Source organism: Hyla sarda, unplaced genomic scaffold, assembly GCF_029499605.1.
Source record: "Hyla sarda isolate aHylSar1 unplaced genomic scaffold, aHylSar1.hap1 scaffold_565, whole genome shotgun sequence".
In the NCBI taxonomy this organism is placed as follows: domain Eukaryota; kingdom Metazoa; phylum Chordata; class Amphibia; order Anura; family Hylidae; genus Hyla; species Hyla sarda.
The window spans coordinates 153,918-166,589 of NW_026610577.1; the positions used below are offsets into that span (position 1 = coordinate 153,918).

General features: G+C 46.1%; 4 non-coding genes and 1 pseudogene across 4 annotated transcripts; all 5 read right to left on the reverse strand.

Annotated features, from left to right (window-relative positions):
* LOC130340085 (U2 spliceosomal RNA) lies at positions 1–186 on the reverse strand. Its single transcript, XR_008880289.1, has one exon. It is a non-coding gene; the product is annotated as a U2 spliceosomal RNA (small nuclear RNA).
* Positions 187–5,575: 5,389 nt separating this feature from the next.
* LOC130340089 (U2 spliceosomal RNA) lies at positions 5,576–5,793 on the reverse strand (annotated as a pseudogene).
* Positions 5,794–7,867: 2,074 nt separating this feature from the next.
* LOC130340043 (U2 spliceosomal RNA) lies at positions 7,868–8,058 on the reverse strand. The gene has a single exon (XR_008880251.1). It is a non-coding gene; the product is annotated as a U2 spliceosomal RNA (small nuclear RNA).
* Positions 8,059–10,137: 2,079 nt separating this feature from the next.
* Positions 10,138–10,328, reverse strand: LOC130340044 (U2 spliceosomal RNA). The gene has a single exon (XR_008880252.1). It is a non-coding gene; the product is annotated as a U2 spliceosomal RNA (small nuclear RNA).
* A 2,091-nt stretch (positions 10,329–12,419) lies between these two features.
* Positions 12,420–12,610, reverse strand: LOC130340045 (U2 spliceosomal RNA). Its single transcript, XR_008880253.1, has one exon. It is a non-coding gene; the product is annotated as a U2 spliceosomal RNA (small nuclear RNA).
* Positions 12,611–12,672: the final 62 nt, after the last annotated feature.

Genomic DNA, 12,672 nt, shown 5'->3' on the forward strand with positions numbered 1-12,672 from the left:
GGGTGGTGCACTGTACCCGAAGATACTGCCATATCGGGTCAATGCATAGGGCGACGGAAGCAAGCTTCGAAATCGGCCCCCGTTCTCAAAAATCCATTTAATATATGGTCCCCAGATAGGGGACGTATCAGATATTAAACTGATAAGAACAGATAAGGTTTCAACAAAATTTTATTGAATAAATAAGAAACCATACAAAATTTAAAATGCAAAATAATAAAAGGTTCACAAAAGTTTTAAAATACAAATAATAAAACCAGTAATAAAAGGAGAAAAAATTAAAATGGCAGGATAAAACATTATACAAATGTCATAAAAACTGATTATACTGTTATTTCGTTCCATAGAGGCAGACACCACATGGATGCTGCCTCGCTGGCCCCTAACTGTTTCTTGTCTCTTAGGTAATAGATGTACATCTCACTCAGGGCCAGCTTTATACAGTTTTTAACATCAATAAAATCATGTTTAAAAAGTAAGATGTTCCTAACTTTCCAGATGGCATTTTTAAAACAATTAATAATCATCCAGCAGATCATCTGCTGTTTAAAATTGGGGCAGTTAAAAAGACCGTAAAAGACACATTTGTGATTAAAATCTTTTAGGCCGCAGGCCCACTTCAAAAGTGGGCCTACCTTCCTCCAAAGCTCCCGTGCAAAAGGGCAGTTCCAAAATATGTGCAGCACCGTTTCGTCCACTCCGCAGCCATCTCTCGGGCACTTGGCTCTCGCCACCAGTCCTCGCCTGTGCTGGAACTCACGAGTAGGGAGGCACTGGTGGACGATTGCCCAGGCAAGATCCCTGTGTACATTCGCCAGAAACTTCCCGTACACGTTCCGCCATACCTTTTTGGATCTTGCCTGTGTGAAATTGGACACTGCCAGGGTAACCTCACTCCGCCTGAGGACCTTTGATACCTTTCTCTGGTCCCCCAGTATGTCAGGCTCCAAATCTTGGAGACCTAGGAGCCTGACTGTCTTTTCCAACACCACATAATGTTTTGGGGGACACAGAAGCACCGGAGCGTTCAGAGGGATGCGCAACCATCTTTTAAAAACCATGCCCGCAGCGTACCTTAAAAAGCAGCTAAAAATGCCATTGGATTTAATAATCTTAAAACAGAAACAGAAATACTTTATGTAAAAGAAAGTAAAAAGGTTAGGAACATCTTTCCCGCCATTATCTCTACTTTTGTACATAAAATCACGCTTTAATTTCTCCATTTTTGAACCCCATAAAAAAGTAAAAACAATTCTAGTTACTTTTTTAATGTATAAAATAGATGGAGGAAATACCATGGCAATGTATAGCATAATAGGGAGTAAAACCATCTTTATTATTAAAATCTTCCCCTCCATGGTAAGGTTTCTAAGATTCCACATTAAAATCTTCTTCTCCATCTTAGCTATAGCTGAATCCCAGTTATGGCTCCCATCATTGACCTGGTTAAAAACAATACCTAAAACTTTAATTTGATCCTGTTGCATTGTGACTCCTGGGGTGATGGATGAATCCCAGGAGCCAATATAAAAACAGTCACATTTATCTGTGTTTAGCTTAAAACCAGAGACCTCGCAGAAATAGCTGGTGTTCCTCAATGCCCCCCTCATGGATGGAGAGTCCGGGCACAGTATGGTGACATCATCCATGTACCCCAACACCTTTAGATGGGTCCCTCCTCCACCAGGTATCGGTACGCCTCTTACTACCCGGTCTTTTCTGAGGAGGGCCATCAGTGGTTCGATTGCGCAAATAAAAAGGAGTGGGGACAGGGGGCAGCCCTGTTTGACACCTGATAAAAGAGGAACACCGCTGGTTAAAAAGCCATTAACAGAGACTTGACTAAAACAGGATCGGTATAAAAGCATGATTCGGCTTAAAATCGTTTCAGGCACTGCCATCTTTTTAAGAACTAAAAACAGGTATTCATGGGAGACCCTATCAAAGGCTTTTTCAAAGTCTAAGGATAAAATTGCTACAGTTTGATTTCTATCCTTAAAATACCATAAAACATCTCTTAAAATATTTAGGGATTCAGCTATAGACCTTCCAGGTACCCCACAAACCTGATTTGGGTGAACTAATTTATGAATAAAAGGTTTAAAACGGACAGCTAATAACTTGGCTAAAACTTTATAATCGACATTTAAAAGTGTGATGGGGCGCCAATTTTTTAGCATATCCTTTTCACCTTTTTTAAAAAGTAATGATACAATCCCCCTCCTCCAGGAAGGGGGAAGTTCATTAACAATAAAAGTTTCTTTATACAATAAAACCATATCATCCTTTAAAATATCCCAAAAAGCTAAATAAAACTCGATGGGTAAACCATCTTCCCCAGGGGCCTTCCCACTAGAAAAACTTTTAAAAACAAATAAAAGTTCATCTAAGTTAAGATCACGGGATAAAACCTCCTGGTCTAAAACATCTAGCTTAAAATCAAGGGAATTAAGAACATGTTCTAAAAAGGATGGATTAAGATCTTTCTTATTAAAAAGAAGCTGGTAGAAGTTAAAAACTGCATCTAACATGCCTTTTGGAGTGGATTCACCCTCAAGGTTCTGGATGATATCCCTCCTATTCATCACTTTTTTAAAAAAGAAACGGGAACATTTCTCGCCCTCCTCCAGGTGCTGCACATGTGAGTTAAAAATGATTTGTTTCCCTTTCTTTTCTATGGCATGTTTTATTTCAGTTTTAAGGTTTAAAATATCATTTTCTACATCCATACCAGCTTCTTTCAATTTAAAAAGTACATTTAAACGCATGTTAAGAACATAAAACCACTGTTTTTCCATTTTTGCCTTCTTCTTACCTGCTTTGATAAAAAAAAATCTGATTTTAGATTTGGTGCCCTCCCACCAGTGCAGCATAGGCTCGTGGGGTTTTCTTTGTGATTGCCAGCACTGGTAGGTCCGCACAAACTCCTCTTTTATCTCAGGGTCCTCTAGGAGTGTGGTGTTTAATCTCCAGAGGCCCCTTTTTGCTTTTTGCTCCCCCTCTAGCTCCAGGCCCACCAAGAGGAGCTTATGATCAGAGAAGATATTCTGCTCGAGCGTGCATTTCAGGGGTTTAAAAGCTCTAGAGGAAAAAATAAAATCGATTCTGGAGCTCACTCTTCCATTGGACCATGTGGCGCCCGGGTCCTCCGGCAAGAGATCCTTCCAGCAATCTTTCAAATTAAAATCATCAATAACATTTTTAAGCAGGTAAGAAGTGCGGTCTTTACGATTAATATCCCCACCCTGCCGGTGTTCCCCATCACGTATGCAGTTAAAATCACCTCCCACCAGCAGGGGGGAAGACCCAACACAAAACAGTGGTAAAATTTCAAATAGTTCTGCCCGCTCCTGTTTATCAGGAGGGGCATACACATTTAAAACACGAATTAAAAGTCCATTAAAATATAGATGAATTAAAAGAGCTCTGCCAGGCACAATCTCAGTTACTGTATGAATAGAAAAGGACTGGCCTCGGCAGAGCAGCCCAACACCCACAGAACGACAGTCATTTGCACCGGACCATATGGATGGGCCCAGCTTCCAGTCTTCTTTTAAGTCTTTATAGTCCATTTTACTAGGGATTCCACATTCTTGTAGCAGGCAAAGGTCAAAGTCACATGTCTCTAGATAAGAAAATAAAGCAGCCCTGCGATCAGGGCTCTTTAAGGACCTCACATTGAGTGAGGCAATTTTTACAGGGATAGGCATAGTTTATGGAGAGTCCGTGCTTGGAGAATCAAAGTCAATAATAAGCTGCGTACCGTCATCCCCCGCCTGCGGGGTCATCAGCTCCTTGATGTTCTGAGGGTCGGAGCTTGAGATCGATGATGCCCCGACCCTGAGCTCGCTCTCGTCCGAACTACGGCACGCCGCTTTCCTTTGAATGTCTTCCTCTTCTTCTTCTCTTTGTCTTTTAAATGTCACACTGCTGTCCATATCCTCTGTGTTGCTCTCACTCGATGTAATCTCTGGCCCCCGGCTGATGGATCTGCGTCTTCTTTCATCATTTGACGACTGGAACTGCTGCACAGGGGCCTGTGAGGCCTCTTTTCCGGAACCTTTGCCGCTACCTTGGGAAGTTTTCATCGCTTGTTCCCCAGCAAGCGTTGCTGAGGACTGTTGCTCCAACTTCCCCATCGATCGACGATGGCCAGTTTTACCCACCGGGTCCACTGCTGGCGGGGCAGCAAACCCTGGTTTGGCGCCACTTGTCTTCTTGGCCCTGTCCTGTATAGGCGGAGTAACAGGACCGGGCTCAGACCTGGCCACCTGGCTCCCCTTCCGGCGGGCTTTCACCGGGGCCTCTTCGTCCGGAGCAGGGCGACCCTGGGCCAAGCCAGTACCTGGCTTATGCTGTAATTTTGGGTCCACCTTTGCCCCCACCGAGGCCCGTCGGCTGCCACCCGCCACAGGTGAGCCCCCTTCAGAAGTTTCGGCGGGCTCTTGAGCCAGGTAGGAAGTCGATCGACGTCTTTCAATTTCCCGGGCAGTAAACTCGATCACCCGCCCGGGCTTCGTGGAATCCCCATGGCCTCCCCCTAGCACTACCACCGGTGGGCCCCCCGATGGAGCACCAGAGGTCTTGGGCCTGGACCCATCAGTACCTGCCATCTGGGGTTTGGGCATCTTAAAAAAGGACGTCTTTTGTCCTGTCCCCTCTTTGGGTGGGCCCAGCCTTGACCCACCCATCGTAGTTTTTGCTTTATGGGGACAGGAATTAAAATCGTGATTTTCCTCTCCGCAGAGGTTGCACCTTATCGTATGGCTACATCTTGAGGCTATGTGACCTTCTTGGCCACACCTATTGCAGCGAATCACACGCTCCGCGCCGCAGGTCTCCTGGGTGTGGCCAAACCTCAAGCAATTTCGGCAATACATAGGCATTTGAGGATAGAACAGGAAGCCCCGAACTCTCCCGATGGCAAAATTTGGGGGCGGATGGCAAAGACCCCCAATACCACCGGGATCCTTACGGAGCTTGACCCAGAACTTCCTCTTGCCGTTCCAGAACCGCACGGAGTTCAAGATTTTGTTTGCGAATCGCACCTCTTCGCAGTATCGCCGAAGAAAAGTGGCTATATCCTCCGTGGTCACATGAGGGCTGTGCATAGCCACCACCAACGGTATATGTTCCTCACCATAGAGGAACTGGAACGAAAGACCGTCGAGTCGATCGTCCCTCTGGTCCGCACCAGACAAGGTTGCATAGATGTTATCGCAACACGCCGTGGCCGTGAAGGTGACGGTATACAGGCCACGGCTTTCCTGGTCATTTAGACACAGGATGTCCTCCCTATTGAGGCGGAAGTAGTCAAGAAGAATCACCTCCGCAATGAAGCGGAGGTTCTTCAACTGACGATGGCTCTCCGACACCTCTATGCGGATGGTATTTCGCATCGACATTTCCCCAGAGGGGAAAGCCCAGGAGAACGGCATCTTCCACACCCAGGGACTAAGCCCCTTCCCCAATAGCAGCAGGGGCTCAGAATCCCGCTATAAAAGCGGAACCCTTACCCAAGGCAGAGGTCGGGGGTACCCTAGGTGCTTCCGAAGCTACAGGTAACGCTCAACGTACCGAAAATGCCTTCTGAGACACAAGGTCCCAGAGACAGGGGGATCGCAACCCGTTGTCTGTGGACTAAGCCCGCTCCCCAATAGCAGCAAGGGGGTGAAGTCCCTCCGTAAGGAGAGACAATCCCCCAAGGCCGAGAAGCGGGGTACCACAGACACCTTCCGACCAGACCAAATGCAGATACTACACTTGATCTTAGCCAAAAGGCCGAGAAGCGATAACCGTGAAAGGGGCGGGCCCAACAAGGTCCCCTTCATGGGCACTATCACTGCTTGCTGTCAGGGAGGCTGCCAGACAATTTTCCATGCACACTCTGGGCTGGGGGGCAGTCAACCACCAGTACACACAGCAGAACCTAAACCCATACCATTATTGCTAAGCAGCAAGACAGGGGCCCATTGCACTCCCACGGGGCCTTTTTAAATGCAATCCATAACCCGGATTTGCCAGGAACCCTTCTTACTCCTCCTACTTGCATGTGACACTGGGCTTAGGATCTGCATAGGAAACACACACACAAGCACACACCTACCTTTGTTGCCTGCAGATGCCTCCTTGGCTGTCCCCAAACGGTATCAAACCAACACCCACGGGAAGCTGTAAGCATAGAGGACATGCCTGCACCCCATTGGACTTACCTGTGTGGGTTAAATCCGGGTTATTTGACAACCTATGGCGGTGATGGTTCTGCTCAGGCAGAGCAGTGCTGATGCTCCTCATAAAGCTGTCGCTGCTGTGAAGGTTCTAGGTGACATCACAAATCCCTATGGTTACATACACAACAAAGCTGGGTTGTTGTTGTTTACACTCTGCAAGGCCTGTGGAAGTGAGTGACATCATAGCACTGTAGTTCTGAGGGTTCTAGATGGATGCAACAATCTCCTGTTGCTTCTATGAAGGCCATAATAGACGACATCACCAAACAGCTCCATAGTCACATACACAGCAAAGGAGAGATGTTGTTTACACCTAGTGATGTCAGTGGTATTGAGTGACATCACAGCACAGTGCTAAGGCTCCTGGGCCTGGACACAGCAGCGGCTGCAATATCTCAACGGAGAATACGTTTATATATATGTGTGTGTGTGCGCGTATATATATATATATATATATATATATATATATATTTCTCCGCCGAAATCACTTTTAAACCCATTTCCACCTTTTTTTCCCTTCTCTTCCTCTTACTTTTTTTTCACGTTTTTTTACGTTTTTCTCCTTTTCGCCTCTTTTCTGGGCGTATTATTCTTCTTTTTCTTCTTTTTTTTCGTCTAATGCATACCCCATCAGTGCAGCAATGCTTATTCAATACCGCCAGCAGATGGAGACACTGGGGGATAATTTTCTAAGGATTTATACTGATTTTTCCTGTCTGAATTTGTCGCACAGAAAGTTGCAGGCCAAATATGTGTGACATTTCTGCGACTTTAGCTTCTAGAGCATTTTTACAACATTATACATAGGTGCTGAATACATAAAAAGCGACTGTTCAGCGACAGACAAGTCGCATCGGCTGAAAGTAGGCCAGAATGTCAGTCCATGTTGGAGCAGGTTTAGATACAGTCTAAAGTATAGATCTCAAAGTCTGTGCACAGAATTTAGCAAGGGCCTCGCACCTTCTGATGCATCAGGTAGGTGCACAATAGCATAGCCTAACCCTCTGTACTTTGGTCTATATTGATGCGGGACATAGACAGCCAGCTGATGACCAATCCATTAGTGCAATGGATGGCTGGAAGCATTTGTCTTTGCCTTTGCAATACCACAGAAGCAATGCATGGTCAATGTACAGCAATGACACACCTGTGTGAACAGCCAGGAGACCCCCCCCCCCCCATGTTATGTTACATAGTTACATAGTTAGTACGGTCGAAAAAAGACATATGTCCATCAAGTTCAACCAGGGAATTAAGGGGTAGGGGTGTGGCGCGATATTGGGGAAGGGATGAGATTTTATATTTCTTCATAAGCATTAATCTTATTTTGTCAATTAGGAACATTCAGCACCCACCCGCTATCAAGGCAGCTGCCTATCATGTCATGCCCTACCTGCACAGGTGTGCTGGCTACTCAAATGATCCAATTAAGGAGGCCATTTAGTCAGCAGCAGCAGAAGTCCTGTGCCTGGACGCTCCAACAGCGGCCAGACACAAGCAGAAGCAGCAGAAGCAGCAGCAGCAGCACCACCTTTTGTTTTTTGGCTGCAGCAGCAAGGCCCACAGGGCTGGCTAGCTGGCTAGCCAGCAAGCAGGTAGCAATGAAAGTAGGAATCTTTCTTTTTAACCCTGTAAGGGGGTGGTGCACTGTACCCGAAGATACTGCCATATCGGGTCAATGCATAGGGCGACGGAAGCAAGCTTCGAAATCGGCCCCCGTTCTCAAAAATCCATTTAATATATGGTCCCCAGATAGGGGACGTATCAGATATTAAACTGATAAGAACAGATACTACACTTGATCTTAGCCAAAAGGCCGAGAAGCGATAACCGTGAAAGGGGCGGGCCCAACAAGGTCCCCTTCATGGGCACTATCACTGCTTGCTGTCAGGGAGGCTGCCAGACAATTTTCCATGCACACTCTGGGCTGGGGGGCAGTCAACCACCAGTACACACAGCAGAACCTAAACCCATACCATTATTGCTAAGCAGCAAGACAGGGGCCCATTGCACTCCCACGGGGCCTTTTTAAATGCAATCCATAACCCGGATTTGCCAGGAACCCTTCTTACTCCTCCTACTTGCATGTGACACTGGGCTTAGGATCTGCATAGGAAACACACACACAAGCACACACCTACCTTTGTTGCCTGCAGATGCCTCCTTGGCTGTCCCCAAACGGTATCAAACCAACACCCACGGGAAGCTGTAAGCATAGAGGACATGCCTGCACCCCATTGGACTTACCTGTGTGGGTTAAATCCGGGTTATTTGACAACCTATGGCGGTGATGGTTCTGCTCAGGCAGAGCAGTGCTGATGCTCCTCATAAAGCTGTCGCTGCTGTGAAGGTTCTAGGTGACATCACAAATCCCTATGGTTACATACACAACAAAGCTGGGTTGTTGTTGTTTACACTCTGCAAGGCCTGTGGAAGTGAGTGACATCATAGCACTGTAGTTCTGAGGGTTCTAGATGGATGCAACAATCTCCTGTTGCTTCTATGAAGGCCATAATAGACGACATCACCAAACAGCTCCATAGTCACATACACAGCAAAGGAGAGATGTTGTTTACACCTAGTGATGTCAGTGGTATTGAGTGACATCACAGCACAGTGCTAAGGCTCCTGGGCCTGGACACAGCAGCGGCTGCAATATCTCAACGGAGAATACGTTTATATATATGTGTGTGTGTGCGCGTATATATATATATATATATATATATATATATATATATATTTCTCCGCCGAAATCACTTTTAAACCCATTTCCACCTTTTTTTCCCTTCTCTTCCTCTTACTTTTTTTTCACGTTTTTTTACGTTTTTCTCCTTTTCGCCTCTTTTCTGGGCGTATTATTCTTCTTTTTCTTCTTTTTTTTCGTCTAATGCATACCCCATCAGTGCAGCAATGCTTATTCAATACCGCCAGCAGATGGAGACACTGGGGGATAATTTTCTAAGGATTTATACTGATTTTTCCTGTCTGAATTTGTCGCACAGAAAGTTGCAGGCCAAATATGTGTGACATTTCTGCGACTTTAGCTTCTAGAGCATTTTTACAACATTATACATAGGTGCTGAATACATAAAAAGCGACTGTTCAGCGACAGACAAGTCGCATCGGCTGAAAGTAGGCCACAATGTCAGTCCATGTTGGAGCAGGTTTAGATACAGTCTAAAGTATAGATCTCAAAGTCTGTGCACAGAATTTAGCAAGGGCCTCGCACCTTCTGATGCATCAGGTAGGTGCACTATAGCATAGCCTAACCCTCTGTACTTTGGTCTATATTGATGCGGGACATAGACAGCCAGCTGATGACCAATCCATTAGTGCAATGGATGGCTGGAAGCATTTGTCTTTGCCTTTGCAATACCACAGAAGCAATGCATGGTCAATGTACAGCAATGACACACCTGTGTGAACAGCCAGGAGACCCCCCCCCCCCCCATGTTATGTTACATAGTTACATAGTTAGTACGGTCGAAAAAAGACATATGTCCATCAAGTTCAACCAGGGAATTAAGGGGTAGGGGTGTGGCGCGATATTGGGGAAGGGATGAGATTTTATATTTCTTCATAAGCATTAATCTTATTTTGTCAATTAGGAACATTCAGCACCCACCCGCTATCAAGGCAGCTGCCTATCATGTCATGCCCTACCTGCACAGGTGTGCTGGCTACTCAAATGATCCAATTAAGGAGGCCATTTAGTCAGCAGCAGCAGAAGTCCTGTGCCTGGACGCTCCAACAGCGGCCAGACACAAGCAGAAGCAGCAGAAGCAGCAGCAGCAGCACCACCTTTTGTTTTTTGGCTGCAGCAGCAAGGCCCACAGGGCTGGCTAGCTGGCTAGCCAGCAAGCAGGTAGCAATGAAAGTAGGAATCTTTCTTTTTAACCCTGTAAGGGGGTGGTGCACTGTACCCGAAGATACTGCCATATCGGGTCAATGCATAGGGCGACGGAAGCAAGCTTCGAAATCGGCCCCCGTTCTCAAAAATCCATTTAATATATGGTCCCCAGATAGGGGACGTATCAGATATTAAACTGATAAGAACAGATACTACACTTGATCTTAGCCAAAAGGCCGAGAAGCGATAACCGTGAAAGGGGCGGGCCCAACAAGGTCCCCTTCATGGGCACTATCACTGCTTGCTGTCAGGGAGGCTGCCAGACAATTTTCCATGCACACTCTGGGCTGGGGGGCAGTCAACCACCAGTACACACAGCAGAACCTAAACCCATACCATTATTGCTAAGCAGCAAGACAGGGGCCCATTGCACTCCCACGGGGCCTTTTTAAATGCAATCCATAACCCGGATTTGCCAGGAACCCTTCTTACTCCTCCTACTTGCATGTGACACTGGGCTTAGGATCTGCATAGGAAACACACACACAAGCACACACCTACCTTTGTTGCCTGCAGATGCCTCCTTGGCTGTCCCCAAACGGTATCAAACCAACACCCACGGGAAGCTGTAAGCATAGAGGACATGCCTGCACCCCATTGGACTTACCTGTGTGGGTTAAATCCGGGTTATTTGACAACCTATGGCGGTGATGGTTCTGCTCAGGCAGAGCAGTGCTGATGCTCCTCATAAAGCTGTCGCTGCTGTGAAGGTTCTAGGTGACATCACAAATCCCTATGGTTACATACACAACAAAGCTGGGTTGTTGTTGTTTACACTCTGCAAGGCCTGTGGAAGTGAGTGACATCATAGCACTGTAGTTCTGAGGGTTCTAGATGGATGCAACAATCTCCTGTTGCTTCTATGAAGGCCATAATAGACGACATCACCAAACAGCTCCATAGTCACATACACAGCAAAGGAGAGATGTTGTTTACACCTAGTGATGTCAGTGGTATTGAGTGACATCACAGCACAGTGCTAAGGCTCCTGGGCCTGGACACAGCAGCGGCTGCAATATCTCAACGGAGAATACGTTTATATATATGTGTGTGTGTGCGCGTATATATATATATATATATATATATATATATATATATATATATATATTCTCCGCCGAAATCACTTTTAAACCCATTTCCACCTTTTTTTCCCTTCTCTTCCTCTTACTTTTTTTTCACGTTTTTTTACGTTTTTCTCCTTTTCGCCTCTTTTCTGGGCGTATTATTCTTCTTTTTCTTCTTTTTTTTCGTCTAATGCATACCCCATCAGTGCAGCAATGCTTATTCAATACCGCCAGCAGATGGAGACACTGGGGGATAATTTTCTAAGGATTTATACTGATTTTTCCTGTCTGAATTTGTCGCACAGAAAGTTGCAGGCCAAATATGTGTGACATTTCTGCGACTTTAGCTTCTAGAGCATTTTTACAACATTATACATAGGTGCTGAATACATAAAAAGCGACTGTTCAGCGACAGACAAGTCGCATCGGCTGAAAGTAGGCCAGAATGTCAGTCCATGTTGGAGCAGGTTTAGATACAGTCTAAAGTATAGATCTCAAAGTCTGTGCACAGAATTTAGCAAGGGCCTCGCACCTTCTGATGCATCAGGTAGGTGCACAATAGCATAGCCTAACCCTCTGTACTTTGGTCTATATTGATGCGGGACATAGACAGCCAGCTGATGACCAATCCATTAGTGCAATGGATGGCTGGAAGCATTTGTCTTTGCCTTTGCAATACCACAGAAGCAATGCATGGTCAATGTACAGCAATGACACACCTGTGTGAACAGCCAGGAGACCCCCCCCCCCCCCCCCCCATGTTATGTTACATAGTTACATAGTTAGTACGGTCGAAAAAAGACATATGTCCATCAAGTTCAACCAGGGAATTAAGGGGTAGGGGTGTGGCGCGATATTGGGGAAGGGATGAGATTTTATATTTCTTCATAAGCATTAATCTTATTTTGTCAATTAGGAACATTCAGCACCCACCCGCTATCAAGGCAGCTGCCTATCATGTCATGCCCTACCTGCACAGGTGTGCTGGCTACTCAAATGATCCAATTAAGGAGGCCATTTAGTCAGCAGCAGCAGAAGTCCTGTGCCTGGACGCTCCAACAGCGGCCAGACACAAGCAGAAGCAGCAGAAGCAGCAGCAGCAGCACCACCTTTTGTTTTTTGGCTGCAGCAGCAAGGCCCACAGGGCTGGCTAGCTGGCTAGCCAGCAAGCAGGTAGCAATGAAAGTAGGAATCTTTCTTTTTAACCCTGTAAGGGGGTGGTGCACTGTACCCGAAGATACTGCCATATCGGGTCAATGCATAGGGCGACGGAAGCAAGCTTCGAAATCGGCCCCCGTTCTCAAAAATCCATTTAATATATGGTCCCCAGATAGGGGACGTATCAGATATTAAACTGATAAGAACAGATACTACACTTGATCTTAGCCAAAAGGCCGAGAAGCGATAACCGTGAAAGGGGCGGGCCCAACAAGGTCCCCTTCATGGGCACTATCACTGCTTGCTGTCA